This window comes from Octopus bimaculoides, chromosome 24, assembly GCF_046866305.1.
Source record: "Octopus bimaculoides isolate indiv1 chromosome 24, ASM4686630v1, whole genome shotgun sequence".
In the NCBI taxonomy this organism is placed as follows: domain Eukaryota; kingdom Metazoa; phylum Mollusca; class Cephalopoda; order Octopoda; family Octopodidae; genus Octopus; species Octopus bimaculoides.
In genome coordinates, this window is record NC_142951.1 from 24,748,320 (window position 1) to 24,765,004 (window position 16,685).

Consider the following 16,685-nt stretch of genomic DNA (forward strand, 5'->3'; position numbering starts at 1 on the left):
TACACTTGCTGTTTAACTTGTAGCTATCATACTCGATTGACTACTTTCAATGATGTCACAGTCACAACTAGTACATCAATGCTGAAATTTTTATTACTGAATAAATAAATCAATGCAGTTTAAAGCATTAATATTAAAACTAAAATTTCAGACTTGTTAGCATGCCAGGCAAAATGTTTAGTGACATCTTGTCTGTCTTAACATTCTCAGTTCGAATTCTGCTGCGGTCAAATTTGCCCTTCATCCCGTTCAGGGGCAAGAAAATAAGGACCAGTTGAACACTTGTTGGCCTTGTGCTAAAATTTGAAACCAATATTCTTTTCTACTCTAGGCACAAGGCCCGAAATTTTTAGTTAAAGAGTTATTTGTGTGGAAGAGGGATGTCCAGGAAAACATGGGACAAAGTATTAAAGGCCAATCTCAGGACAGTGATTCTTTCAGAGGAGATGACAAAGGACTGAGATATCTGGTGCTTTGCTCTACTCAAGAAGACCCGTCCACCACAGCAGAATTGTTAATGTCCCCTCCCGGCTGAAAGGATTTTTGGCCAGCAAGAGCCCTGTGCTGGAGCCATGTAAAAAGCAACCACGCTGGAGCCATGTAAAAAAAATATAAAAAAACATCCATCCTGGTGCCGTGTAAAAAGCACCCATGTCAGGGTTGTGTAAAACGTATCTGTGTAGGTACCATGTAGAAAGCATCCATGTTACAGCCATGTAGAAAGCACCTGTGTCAGCACCATGTAGAAAGTATCTGTGCTGGCTCCACATAAAGTACAACCATGCCAAGCTACATTTGAAAGCACCTGTCCAGGGCCATGTTAGAAACGCTTATGCCGGTATCATGTAAAAAGCACCCAGCACATTCTGTAAAGTGGTTGGCATGAGGAAGAGTGCCCTCTCTCCCCCCTTTTTTTGTTTTTTAAAGCTACAAATGACAGCATTTTTGTGCAGATGGCACAAAAAAAAAAGTACCCAGTCCATGCTGTAAAGTGGTTGGCATTAGAAAAGGCAACCAGCCATGAAAACTATGCCAAAGCAGACATTGGAGCTTGATACAGTCATTGAACCCATTGGCTCCTGTCAAAACAGTGCAACCCAATCCAGCATGGCACACGGATGTTAAATCATGATCTTGATGTTGAGGTATTCATATATATACGCATATATACATATCTTGTTTTGCAGATATACACAAATATGTATCCAGGCAAAGTGACTGAATTCCTTTCGAACGTTGGGCCTCATGGAGGCAAAGTGGCTGAGTTCCTTTTGAATGTTGGGCTTCACAGAGGCAATGACTGAGATCTTTAGCATTATGTCATGTTTCAGAAGAAGACCCCTCAAGCTGGGCAAAATCGGAATCGTGGCGGATACTGGTGTCACGCAGTTGGCACATAAAAGCACCCATTACACTCTCAGAGTTGTTGGCATTAGGAAGGACATCCAGCCCTAGAAAACCATGCCAAATCAGACTGGAGTCTGGTGCAACCTTCCAGCGTGCCAGCCAGCCCAGTCAAACTATCCAACCCATGCCAGCATGGACAACAGACGTTAAATGATGAAGATGAGATGATGATGATGATGATATATATATATACATGTATATATATATATATATATATATATATATATATATATATATATATATATATTACAAATTAAAAGGGTAAAGGATTATCAATTTATTAATTCATTAATAAATCAACAATTAATAATTAATAATTTTTACCAAGCCCATCGGTATGTAAGCACCATTATTGGTGGAGAACTTATTTAAAAGCTCATATATATTTATAAACATAATTAAGGGATCAGCAAATATTTGCTTCACCATATACCGAAGTTCAGAAATAGCAGCTAAAAAAGCTGAGACTCCCACAGCTTTTTTAGCTGCTATTTCTGAACTTTGGTATATGGTGAAGCAAATATTTGCTGATCCCTTAATTATGTTTATATATATATATATATATGTAGATTTAGAATTAGATTCAAAATTGAATATGGTACTTATGTTTAGGCACCAGAATATAGTATGGTATTATCCAAAAACCATTCTAAGAGCAAGGTGATCAAAAAATCAAAATAAGCAACACAGATTTTAAAGATGATTGCAGTACGCACGTTTCATGCTACTCCATTTACTTAAGTAATGCAAGCATTACATTAAATACAATATGTAGAGCAATCTTTAGCTGCACAAAAATGTAGAAACATTACAGTAGAATAGACATATTATAATTGTGGCAACATTTAAAATCCAAGTGGAAAGAAGAATACATTAAAAAATCCAAGTGGGAAGAAGAATACATAAAATTCTATCTTGACATAGCCAAGGCTAGCAGGCTAGTAATTAGTTTTAGGTAGAATTCTGTCTCTGATTTTATTGTCTCTTATCTTGTGGTTATAGTATAAGGGGCAATCCCTTCTAAGGAAAAGGGAAGGTGTAAGCATTATACATGGATATAGTTATAAAGGTTTCTCTGGTCAGAGTGGCAACACTATTTTAGGTTGGGGTTTTTTACTGCTATCATAAGGTTGGGGAATTAAACCTTAAGCATTTAGGTCAACAGGGCTTTTTCTTTAGTCTGAATAAAGCATCAGTATTGTTATACATATACTAAGTATGGGAAATTTATAGATATCAATATTAGCTTAATTAATATGTTAATAATAAGAAGTATGTTAATAATAAAAATGTAATTAGTTTATACAAAAAACCCTGAAGTAGTGTCAATTTTGAATTCAAAGGCTATAGATAAGGTGTAAAGTTTAAGACTATTATATAGATTGGGCTCAGAAAACTATTTTGAATTATTTAAAAAAAAATTTTTTTAATTTAAGCTAATATATATAATAATACTATTTTAAAGACTATTCTACTGTAATTTTTCTACATTTTTGTGCAGCTGAAGATTGCTCTACATATTGCATTTAATGTAGTAATGCTTGCATTACTTAAATAAATGGAGTAGCATGAAACGTGCGTACTGCAATCATCTTTAAAATCCGTGTTGCTTATTTTGATTTTTTTATATATATATGTATGTATGTATCTCTCTCTCTCTCTCTATGTGGCCCGTGTTTTCTGTACTCTGTTTATCATTTTGTCTTCGTTTTGTTTGCAACGTCCTGTACCCAGATATGCATCTATATATACAGGTAGATGTAGGTATGTACATACATGTACGTATATATGCATATACTCATTTATTATTTGTATTATATATATATATATAAATTCAATAATAGGATGAACTCTTTTACAAGAATTTATCAAGTAGCTAGCGTGAAAAAAACCTCATAAGGGAAAAAATCCATCATTTATTCCCAAAATATATATATAGGAATCTTGCAGGCGTGAAGTGGATTCGATCCACTATGCCACAAATTTGAATTAACACTGCGTCAGAACTTTTCCTGCGGTGGAACAACGGTTTTCGAAGCGGTGTCTCCACCATTTGACCCTTTTCTGACGCAGTGTTAATTCAAATTTGTGGCATAGTGGATCGAATCCACTTCACGCCTGCAAGATTCCTCTCTCTCTCTCTCTCTCTCTCTCTCTCTCTATATATATATATATATATACACACACAAAGAGAGAGACAGAGATACAAGAGAAATACATACACACACACACACACATTATCCAAGAACACGTGTGTTTGCAAAAAAAATCGAAACTTCTTCCAAAATGGTTTGTAACATTCTGATAAAGAATTTACAACTTTTTTTTTAGAAAATAATTTTTAGAAAAATCTTTTTTATACTTAGTAAAACTGCATCAAGTAATTTTTACAAAGACTTTTAAATAAATAAATAAATATATATATATATATATATATATATATATACATATAAAAACAAAAGTAAATGAGTATATGCATATATACGTACAGGTATGTGCATACCGACATCCACCTGTATGTATAGGTGCATATCTGGGTACAGGACATTGCAAACAAACGTAGACGAGAACACACGAGCCACATAGAGAACATTCTACTTCATCAGCTACCCACGTTTTAACACCGGCGTTTCGACGAGCTATACATACATACATACGAAAATTTGACCAACCCCCACGCCTATTGACCTTTTCACCCGCACGATTTTCACTAAGGAAAATATAAAATAACAATAAAAATCGCACCCAAACTAATTTTCATGTGTATGGGCGGGGGGGGGGGGGAGAAAGATGACCGATTTAAAATAAATATAAACGATTTAAAATAAATAAATAAGCGATTTGAAATAAATATATCTTAATTGTTGTGTGAGAAAGTATATATATTCTGATGGTAAAAATATAGTATCTTTCAAAAACATCCTAAATTTTTAGACTATATTTTGTATATTTAAGAAAAAACAAAACATTTTACAGAAATAAAATTTCCAGAATATGAATTACATGGTTCTTTATTAAATATATCCCACCTCGCCTCCGTTTTTTTTTCGGAACCAAAATAAGGGATTTGCAGCATATTAGGAGGTCAGGGTACTTGATTCTACACAAAAAATCCGAGTTTTTTTTGTTTTTTTTTTAGTGAAAATCGTGCGGGTATTAATATAAAAATTTACAGTACATTATTATTAAATACAGAACCAAGACAGCATGTGTGTGAATAGATTGTGAATATATTCACGTGCCAAGCATACAGTAAATAAAGAAATATTCAGTTTTACTACGTCGATAGATCTTGTAGTTAAACCATGTGTGTGAACTTAATCAAAACTTACTCACACATGCCCACAGCACTTTAATATTTTATATTTAGCAAAGCCGGCGAACTGGCCGAAGCATTAGCATGCCGGACAAAATGCTTAGTGGCATTTTATCCATCTTTATGTTCATAGGTCAAATTCCGTCGAGGTTGACTTAGCTTTTCATCCTTTCAGGGTTGATAAAATAATTGCCAGTTGAGCCCGGGGTGGGGGTGGGGGGTCGATGTAATCGACTTATTTCCTGCCCTGAAATTGCTGGCCCTGTGCCAAAATTTGAACCTATATTTTCTGTTAAGCAAGGGTGACAAGCTGGCACAATTGTTATGTGCCAAGCAAAATGCTTAGCAGCATTTCATCCGTCTACATGTTCTGAGTTCAAATTCCACCGAGGTCGACTTTGGCCTTCGTCCTTTCAGGGTCAATAATAAAATAAGTACCAGTTGAGCACTGGGTTTGATATAATCAACTTACCCTCTCCCTTAAAATCACTGGCCTTGTACCAAAATTTGAAACCCATAAATTACATTTAGCATACTTTTAGCTACACATGGTTGTTCTGTAGTTAGGAAGTTTGCTTTGAAATTATGTTTTTGCATTCAAGGCAACTCAGGCAGGTGTCTTGTACTATAGCCCCAGGTCATTTAATATCCTGTGAGTGAATGTGAAACAGAAGCTGATAATTCTGTCCATTAGTTTGCATGTAATCATTACCTTTGAGCTGTATATGTAGCTATTTATTTTTTTGCTTGAGAACCCAGGTGGAGGGTAAAGTTTGACACATGTCTGAGAGGATTAAAGGAAATGCAGAGGCCTAGTGTATCTGGTGTTACAGCCATGTACAGTTGCTGTGGGTAAGCAAGGACAATAAAGTGCACGAGACATATTGGCATCTTGAGACAGGTAAACTTTCTCAATATATACCCTGACCAAATTAGTGTTGTATAGAGGTACAAGGCGGTATCAAAAGGTTCCCAGACTAATTATGTTTAATAAAAAAAATAACTTATTTACCTAAATTTTAACATCATTTTCTTCAAAATAGCCACCTTGCACCAGTCCCAGTGTTCTTGGGAATCCAGCCTGGATGTCATTTTCCATATGTGAGTCGAGGAAATACTGCAATTTGCTCTGGATCTCAACAATGGCATTTGAGCTGCCTTTTTCCTCTTGGAGAAGAAATGGACGTTTGCAGGTACTAAATCTGGTGAATAGGGTTGGTGTGAAACCGATACCATGTTGTTTTTGACAAGAAACTCATGAGTGAGGAGAGATTGGTGAAGAATGCAATTCTTTGTGCTCCACCAAATGTCTTCTCTCAAATGTTTCAAAACATAACAGTGGAACTCTCAATTGATGGCCTGCCCCAGGAGACAAATTTTTGATGCACAATACTATTTCCAGGTCTGATGCTCGTGGCTGGTCTTCCAGAGACTTTCTTCCGATTTTGAAGCACTCGAAACATTGCATATGACCCATTACCTCACTGCCATAAGCTTACTGAAGCATGTTCAATGTCTCTGTAGCTGGCATCCCAACTTTAATGCAAAATTTCATATTGGCTTTTTGTTCTTGTCCATGACAAAATCACAGACTACAGCATACACATGACCACAAAAACACAAATTTCACAACTTGAGAGGGATTCTTTAGGAATACGAATAAATGTAAGAAAAGCAAAATTTGATGGAAATATTATCCATTTTTCATACTTTGTAAGAGTAAGCAAATTGGAAATAACAGTTGTTACTCAAGAACAAAAATCGTGCTACACAGTGTAATAGCATGCAGAATATGGAGTTAAAAATTACTTGGATGGAAAAGAAGTTGAAGGTTGCCTATGAGACTCAAATCCACATCTGCCTTTGAAATGTTGCATTCATACAATAGTTAGCACGTTTGTCATGTTCACTGAAGAGGAGGAGAGTTGGGCAGCCTTTGACTGTTTTGCATCAAAATGGTTTTTTTTTAACACAAAATGCTCCATGTTATTATTTTTAGCTTTATTTACTTCAAGTTTTATTGCAAACAAAAACCAAAGAAGTTACTTCAGTTCTCTCCAAGTTTCTAAATTTAAATTTATATAATGTAAACTCTATAAAGGATTTTTAGATGTTGGTTTTTAATTCTTTAAATTATGCATTGCACCATATAAAATTCAGCCAAAATTAGTCCGATTATGGGTTTATCAAACAAATATAAGACCTTAAATTTTACGAGTTTTGAATGAAGTGAAAAAATGTGTAGTTTGTATTATCTTATATGCATAACAGATGTATGTACGTGAGTGTATAAGTATGTATGTATGTATACCGCACACACACACAATATTCAAAACGTCTGTTTCTATATTTGTATCTAACATTTAAGATTCAAAATCTCTGTACAAAATGATATTAAAATGAATTTAGGTAAGTAACTTGCTTACCAACCACATGGTTCCGGGTTCAGTCCCACTGCGTGGCACCTTGGGCAAGTGTCTTCTACTATAGCCTCGGGCCGACCAAAGCCTTGTGAGTGGATTTGGTAGACGGAAACTGAAAGAAGCCCGTCGTATATATGTATGTATATATTGTGTGTGTGTGTGTTTGTGTGTCTGTGTTTGTCCCCCCCCCCCCCAACATCGCTTGACAACCGATGCTGGCGTGTTTACGTCCCCGTAACTTAGCGGTTCGGCAAAAGAGACAGATAGAATAAGTACTAGGCTTACAAAGAATAAGTCCTGAGGTCGATTTGCTCGACTAAAGGCGGTGCTCCAGCATGGCCACAGTCAAATGACTGAAACAAGTAAAAGAAAAAATAGAGTAAATGTAGCTCACACACACAATATGGTGGTGCACAAACGTTTTTAAACCAGGAAAGAAGTGATTACATATTTAATTTTTAATTTAATTCTTTGAATTAGCTGATGTAACAGAGACGTAATATTACTCTAACAGCAGCTGCGGGTTAACATTGTTGATTGTAAAAAGGAGAATATTGCTAAAATTGGTTTCATAGGATGTGCGTATATGTACCATTGCTTGTAGTCTTCTATCAGAGAGAAAAGGCATCTACGAGAAAATAATTACATAAAAATCAATGATGGAAATGTTTTCTTCTCTGAGGAAACACTCGTGATATATCTGTCCGGTCTGTACCATACGTATAATTATATCAAATAAGTTAATTTTAATTGGAAGAAACTTAACTAATGAGAATTAACAAAACATTTCCATCAATGCATTTATTAAATATTTATTTATAAACAAGAAAAAAAATTAAAAAATGATGATTTACATTCGCTGGACACTCGTGACCCCATCCCCCGCATTTCCGTCACTGTATAAAATTAGCCATTTTAATTAATATTACATAAAGATACACGACGTCATGTGAAAGACATTATATTATTATATGATTTTAAAAAACAAGACATAATTGATGTCACTGAAATTTTATTGTGAAATTTCAATGAAAGAGCCTTTGGTTTTATTTAAAAAATTTTTTTTCGTTTATCATTCGTTAAATATAACACTGCGATTTCAGCAGACGATCCATCTTCACAAACAAAAGCTGTTGATTGGTTTAAATTTGTAACCAATCTGCCGTTTGATTGGCCAAAATACTGAATGACATCTTTATAATCTAGAGACAGTGGTGATGTTATATCAGAGGCTGAGTGTCCACCGTTCCGGGCGGATGTCGCTGGCATCCGCCGTCTAACCCTAACCAACCCGCCAGGCATGCATTTCTCGAAATTGTATGCTTTTGGTTGTAAATGTTGTTTTTCGGGGATCGTTTTCAACAATAACCAAAAAAACAGCCTTTCTGGTGCTTTCTCAGTTCTCTTTGTATGGAGGATCTAATATTTTGCTTCTTTCGTTGGTAGAATGTTTCGAGTCGCGACAGTGAGGAGTTTGCTCCAAGCCAACGCACCTTAACTTTTATCAATGGACATAGTTGTGAGGTTTAGATGCCTATTTTTTTGCCATACTACATTAAAATTGCTAATCCATATTGAAATCCCTATTGTTACACGTTAGCAGTAGGGGAAAATGGTGTTAGCGACATTTGTTTCTTCATTGTATCTTTCCTACACCGAAATTTAATTATTCTTTTCATTTGTTGCATTATATTTATTTTTCCCATGTTATCTTAGCATCGTTTGCATGTGTTATCCTTTCATTTTCTTTTATGTCCCAAAATTAATACAAATTTTCATTTTTTTTTAAGGCTGCCTAACACAGATTGTGGTGGTATTAAACTAGGCGACTCTTTAAATCGAAAGCAATTGTTTTTTAATCACACATTTTATATTAAGAGGAATTAAATCAATTTTAAATGCCACTTAATACAAATTTGCATTTTTTTAAAGGCTGCCTGACACTGAGTGACAAAACGAAGTCGGAATTTCTTTTATAACATGGCTGTTTTTTATCTATAATTAATGGCCCTTTTACTTTTGCAGTCACCGACGACTGGTTGACGAGAATTAACCTCATAGAGGACTTCACTCAAAGGCAGTTAAACCGCGGTAAATTTTCAGATTAACACCCGCACGGTTTTCACTAGGGTGTTAGGATGGGAATTCCGTCCCTAACCCTAATTCTAAAACACTAAACCCTAACACCCTAGTGTAAATCGTGTGGGTGTTAATCTGAAAATTTACCCAAACCGCTTCAGAACAGGATCGTGGTGGTATTAAACTAGGCGACTCTTTAAATCGAAAGCAACAATTGTTTTTTAATCACACATTTATGTTAGGAGGAATTAAATCAATTTTAAATGCCACTAATACGATTCTCTTAGTGTCTTAATAGATTAACTGATAAATTGAAACCGTTCCCGTATTTGTAAAACTGTCTCTCGAAGTCCCCACACTTCATGGGAAAGGTAAATGCACCCCCCTCGCTTTAATTTTAGTATTCACGTGTTTCATACAAGGAAAATAAGGAGTGAATGTGTGTATAAAGTATATACGCACTTCTATATAGATACGTGTATATAATACATAATTCTACTTTCTCCCTGATTAATGTATATAATGTACACTATATTAGACTACCATACATCTCAATTACATGCACACATTACTGCTTTTATCTCCAATGTACCTTTGGATTAAATCTTGTGTCTATATTTATGAGAGCGCGTGTATGTATATATATTGTGTATAAAAGGGTAAAGGATTATTTAATAATTTTTACCAAGTACTTCAGTATGTAAAAACCATTATCGGTAAAGAACTTTAAATTTATAAACATAATTAAGGGATCAGCAACAGTTGCTTCACATACCGAAATTCAGAAATAGCAGTTAAAGTGCTAAAACTCCAATAGATAGCAATACTTGTAACTCACAAAGGCAAAACAAGAAGAAAAACAACGAAACTAACCAGTCTTAGACTTGCCTTTGTGAGTTACAAGTATTGCTATCTGTTGGAGTTTTGACACTTTAACTGCTATTTCGGTATGTGGGGAAGCAACTGTTGCTGATTCCTTAATTATGTTATGTGTATAAACAATTGCAGCGTGGAAGGCGTTTATAAGCCATTTAAAAAACACAAAAACCGTTAGATTCACTTCAACATTTAAATTTAATTTGCCAAAATATTTTCGTCACTTTAAGACAAAATTGTGCTGCATCTCTCTCTCTCTCTCTCTCTCTCTCTATATATATATATATATATATATATATATATATATATATATATATATATTTCGTTTTTGGATTTGGTTTGCAAGATTTTTTTTATGTGATTTCGTGTGTTCAAGACTATTGAAAAGGTTGCAAGACGCAACGAAAATTTTAGAATAAAAACAAGAAATAAGTGGAAATTTTAACGGTCAGTGTGTTAAATTTTAAGGCACAATAAGAAAATGACCCCCCCCCCCCAGACACAACAGTATATATGTATGTACAGAGCTTATGTGATATATCTCTACACCCACAAGGTTTTTTTTTTTTTTTTTGTTAACCGCATCCCAGAAGTGAACGTAATTCGTCAATGTTTGCGCCACGAAGTACAAAATTCTTGATTAATCTTAATATCGAGAATTGTGTATGGATGCGTGGGCGAATATAATTCCGGCTGTCCTGTATCTGGAATGTTCGGAAAATCCAATACGGTAAATAAAATATTTAAATTACGTGAAACAAGTCTTTTACGACTCGATGTGTTTCTGGTAGAATTAACCACTAGGTTCATTCATACTTGAGGTACTTCACGGGAAGTGTTGTGGGTTCATATTTAATTTTAAAATGTATTTAGAAATTTGAATATCCGAATTTACACGGATATATACAAACGTTCGTACATATGTACGTATTATGTTTTTTGTGAGTTGTATATATGTGGCCATAAACAAGTGGTTCTACATATCTTCTATCTATCTATCTATCTACCTATCTTTCTAGCTATCTATTTACCTATCTATACACACAAGCACTAACATATGTATATAATATAGAGAGAGGTATTTTCTAGAAATCAGCGAATCAGAAAAAAACACTTATTGGTTAATAAAGGGGATATATAAAATAGAATATTCTCAAGTATATATAGGTACAACATGGATTTTCTGAAACCTTTTGTTCCAAAGCCATTCCAGATTATTGATTTTTACCAAACCAGGGGTGGTTACACTCTAAATTAAACAAATATTAAATTTCCTTAAATTATTAAATGAAATACAAGAAACTGTACATAAGTATAAATTATACAAGTTCATTAATAGTGTACTGTAACAGTTAACTAGCCTGGCGGACACTGGATGGTTTTATTTCTGATCATAAATTAGTGCGACCTGTGTGTGTGTAGGTAGGTAAGTTAGTAGGTCTTGTTTGTCATTTAACTGCGGCCAAGCTGGAGCACCACCTTAAAGGGGTTTTTAGTCGCAGAAATCGACCCAGGACTTATTCTTTGTAAGCCTAGTTGGTCTGTTTTGCCAAAGCGCTACGACACATAAAAACACACATGACAGGCTTCTTTCAGTTCCCATCTACCAAATCCACTCACAAGGCTTTGGTCGGCCCGAGGTTATAGTAAAGGACACTTACCCAAGGTGCCACGCAGTGGGACTGAACCCGGAACCATGTTGTTGGGAAGCAAGCTTAAGGCATTACAAAGAGGGGACGAACAAGGACAGACAAACATAAAAGGGGTGAAGAAGCTGTATCGATGAAATATTTACAATTTTAAATACACAATAAAAATTGGATTATATTTACAATGTTCGATTGAAGCAATGCTCATTACAGATGCAATTTGTAATGGCTTTCCTGAAGGATAGGCATCCGACCACCAGGGTGGACCCCTTGCTTTTTCTTTCCCTTGTTTTTGGCTCCCACTTACCTGGTGTCAAACACTCCTAGCTTCCTGGCCACTGGTTCCATCTTCTCACACAGCCGTGCCTGTAACAAAACAGGAAATTTTTGGTATTATTTATCATTACATATGTTTCATTTGCTCATAGTAATTACAAAGTTTTACATGTTAGATAGACATGTAAGGAATTTCCAATTAGAAATTCTTGTTAGAGAAATTAGATGATGTGTGACCAGATTAGAAGCACCAAAGAAAACGAATGATACCATCTCTACCAAGAAGAAATCTTCCTAGGTGTAGTGGAAACAATGGCTAACAGGATAGTGAAACACAACCAACAAGGAGCCTGGGCAAGCTGGGACAATATACAGCAGAAGAACACTTGGTCAGATCCTCAGGTGGGCTGACATTCTGTGCATCAGATTTCTCCTGATCGAGGCTGTCTACAATACTTTACTAAACTTAAACCTTTAAGCATTTAAAACCGGCCATATCAAGCCCAAATATTCTACCTGTTTTATGTTCAAACTGACCAGTCACACACCCTACAATGTCATTCTAAGAAGAAAAAAAAACAAAATCACATCTTCAAAATATCAGGAGCTATGAGATAATGCAAGTAAAAGAATATATACACACACGTTTTTGCGCGCGCGCTCATCTATATAGACATGCACGCAGAAGTCATTCCTTCACATTGTCAAAGGGAGATAATTGAGCTTTTAGAACCGTTATGTAGCTTGATGTATTCCTTACCAACTTTACGTTTTTGCCCTAGTTCTGTAAGACTAGCAGAAACTGGAATAGAATTCATCATTGTAAACGACAGCTGAACTGTCAAATTGAATATCTTTATTAGTGTGCTGTGGCTCTTCAAGTGAGATAATTTTACCTGTGACAAACTGAGATGCTGTCTTTCTGAAAGTGTAATAAAAGGGACATGCCCAATGTTCCAAGCAATTAGAATGGATATAGAACTACATGGTTACAAAACAAACATGTCTTACCTGCACCATTAATATCCCTCAAAACTGGATAAGAGGTCAAAAGTACTTGAAAGAATAAACTATTCTGTTTTTTGAAAATATAACATTAAATGTGAGATCATTCCCTACACTGTAACAAAATTAAAAAAAATTTTTTTGTCTTTGGTCAGTAACTGTTATTTCCTATTTGCTGCTGTCTACAAATCAAAGGAAATGATAATTATTCGGACATTCAGTGGTGAGTTGCTGAAGCAGAAATATCATTATAGCAAATATCCTGCTCAATAGCACAGATTTGCTTGCCAGTTGCTTAACCTGTGACCACTTGAGCATGTCCATTAGTGGCTGATGTGTGCATCTCTGATGAGCAGGAGTAGAAGGGGAGCATATCATAGCCATGTGTTGAGAGGGATTCTTTGGGGGTTTGAATAAATGTAAGAAAAGCAAAGTTTGAAGTAAATAGCCATTTTTCACTTTCTAAAGGTAAGTAAATAAGAAATAACAGTTGCTACCCAAGGACAAAAATCGTGCTATACAGTGTTATAACTTCATATGGAAATGCTAGAAATAGCAGCCAAATCTCCCTCAAACAACACTATACTATTTCATAAAAGTGCACATTTGATAATTTCGTCCAAAACATACTATTCTAAAAGAAAAGATGGAATGGAATAGTCTTTGGCTATAGGTCTGACTACTTTATTGGAGCTGTCCTGGAGCACATAAGATTAGGCCTAGTTATTTCTGTTTAGCTCCAGGCCAAGCATGATTGGGTTGACCTATGCTCAAGTGTGTTCTAACCATGCCATATCTCATCTTTCTTCTTTTACACACAGGCATGGATGTGTGGTAAGAAGCATGGTTCTGGGTTATGTCTGATTGCATGGCACCTTGGGCAGGGGACTTCTACTGTAGCACTGGGCCAACCGTGTGAATGAATTTGGTAGATGGAAACTAAAAGAAGCTTGTCATATTATGAATGGGAGAATTCACGAAAAAACGACAGACAAAGACAGGTGGTGTAAACAACAAATGGATATATTAGTATAACGCTCAGGAATAGAGAAAGTCTTTAACGTTTTGAGCCTATGCTCTTCCACAGAAAGAAACAAGGAGAGAAAAAAAATATGTGTAGTGGTCAGCGATCTATCATGGCGAATATATATATGTATATATACATACACGCATGTGTGTCTGTGTGTGTGTGCATGCGTATATATATATATATATATCTGCCAAATCAGATTGGAGCCTGGTGTAGCCATCTGGTTTCACCAGTCCTCAGTCAAATCGTCCAACCCATGCTAGCATGGAAAGCGGACGTTAAACGATGATGATGATGATATATTTATATACAGGGTGGCCCAAAAGTAGGTTTACAGTTATCATGTAGGCACTTTAAATTTCTTTCAAAACATTTTATTACATTTAAATTTCTATCTTACAAACTGAAAAGGGAGCTTGACAAAATTAACTAAATTAGCATAGAATAATGGTTTCATATTTTTTTATAATTAAGATCTAAACTGTTAATATATGAATGAGAAAGAGATAGTTGAATAACTGTAAACCTACTTTTGGGGGCCACCCTGTATATATGTATATTTATATGTATATCATCATCATTTAATGTCTGCTTTCCATGCTGGTATGGATTAGCTGGTTTGACTGAAACTGCTAAGCTAGAAGGCTGCATCAGACTCCAGTCTGATTTGGCATTGGCTTCCTAATGCCAACCACTCCAAGGGTGTAGTGGGTGCTGTTTACGTGCCACCAGCATGGGTGCTAATTATGTGGCACAGTCATCAGTCACAATTATGATCTCACTTGGCTTGATGATTTTTATATATGTGTATTTGCCAGAATGGAATGTTAAATGATGATGATGGTGTGTGTGTGTGTGTTACTGCCTCCTGGCCTTGACTTCACATGGTAGTTGTCCTTTGTTTCCAGTCTCCCACAGAAACATGTCTGGCCATGGGAAAATATTACTTCGCTGTACTCATTATCAGTCCTCCCCTTACTGGTAGCATCTTGGTACATGGCTTGTACATCTCTCTCTCTCTCTCTATATATATATATATATAATCTCTCTCCCCATAATTTAGCGGTTCGGCAAAAGATACCGATAGATTAAGTACTAGGCTTACAAAGAATAAGTCCTGGGGTCAATTTGTTTGACTGAAGGCAGTGCTCCAGCATGGCCGCAGTCAAATGACTGAAACAAGTAACAGAATATATTATCCAAAAAGTATAGTATCAAATATCCATCACAGCTGATTTTACCAATCAGTTTCGCATAAAGAATACAATGGAGTGTTAGGTAATAATCCAATTATATAACTTTACGCTCATCAGAGTCAGCCTATACAGAAGGTAAATATGGTGACTGTTCTCTGTTGTCGGAGGTGGATTAGCACATCCATTGTATTCTTTACTTGAAACCGATTGGTAAGATCAGCTGTGACAGATATTTAATACTATACTTTTGGGATAATATACCCACTCCACTAACAGTACTGCATCATTTCCATGACTTATGGTCTCTTAGATGACTCATGTGCATATATATATATATAATACAAATAATATGTGAGTATATGCATATATACGTACATGTATGTACATACCTACATCTACATGTATATATAGATGCATATCTGGGTACAGGACGTCACAGGAAAACGTGGGCAAAATGAGAAACAGAGCACAGAAAACACACAGGCCACATAGAGAACATTTCCTTCATCAGCTGCCACCATTCTAAAACTAAGCGTTTCAAAGAGTTAGGGCAGGACGCATTGTTAAAATGGCTCTTCCAAGAGAAAAAACAAATTAAATTTGTAACACGGAGGGATATAGTGGCGAACAGAAAACACGACAAGAAAACGAACATACACATTTACACACACATACAAATATATACACACACTCACAAATATATACACACAAACACGCAGAAGTCATACTGTTACATTGTCAAAGGGAAACAATTGAGCTGAACGAGATTGATATTGTATAAGCTGATGTTTTCTTTACCAAAATTAAGTTTTTGCCCTTGTGCCGTAATATAAATCAAACAATTTTTAACACATTACTTTTATACTACGAAAAATATTTCATTAGTCATAATATACGTTATTGTATTCTATATTCACTAATTTCCTGTTTCAGCAACAATGTCATTGTAATTACTGATATAGGTGTGGTGTGAAAAAGATGAAACTCTACAGGGTCATCCAGTGTCGAGAAGTTATGACGTCAATGCTTGTTTTTGTTCTTCAGATGTCAGCAGGCAACAACACATCTCACAAGACTGAGCAGAGAGTTTAAAAAAACAGGAGTCTGGTCATATAAAATAATGACTCCAGAATGTTCTCCCAAAGCCATGCAATTAACAAAAAAAAAACAGTGATTTGACTTTTTTCCCACAAGTGAACTAAACAGTTGGAAAATAAATTGTTGAAAAGGCACCGATTTTCAACTAATTCTTTTATATATTATGTGAAATATTTCATTAGTTATAATCTTTCTTTTACTTGTTTCAGTCATTTGACTGGCCATGCTGGAGCACCGCCTTTAGTCGAGCAAATCGACCCCAAGGACTTATTCTTTGTAAGCCTAGTACTTATTCTATCAGTCTCTTTTTGCCGAACCGCTAAGTTACGG

At 35.5% G+C, this 16,685-nt stretch overlaps 2 long non-coding RNA genes across 4 annotated transcripts in view; one reads left to right on the top strand and one right to left on the bottom strand.

Moving 5' to 3' along the window:
* The window catches only part of LOC106878723 (uncharacterized), a 13,959-nt gene extending 1,323 nt beyond the window's left edge, over window positions 1–12,636 (bottom strand). Inside the window, exons 1-2 of one of the 2 annotated variants that reach the window (XR_001410538.3) lie at window positions 12,543–12,636; window positions 12,058–12,116 (exon numbers count right to left, since the gene is read on the bottom strand). This is a non-coding gene — a long non-coding RNA (uncharacterized LOC106878723). Of the gene's footprint in view, window positions 1–12,057; window positions 12,117–12,296 lie in introns of both variants that reach the window. The other variant, XR_016238197.1, reaches the window with a different exon arrangement.
* Window positions 10,421–16,489, top strand: LOC128250756 (uncharacterized). 2 transcript variants are annotated; one of them, XR_016238196.1, is made up of 2 exons: window positions 10,421–10,831; window positions 16,191–16,489. It is a non-coding gene; the product is annotated as an uncharacterized LOC128250756 (long non-coding RNA). The 2 variants fall into 2 exon arrangements; XR_008266741.2 differs by having other exon boundaries at window positions 16,220–16,489.
* Window positions 16,490–16,685: the final 196 nt, after the last annotated feature.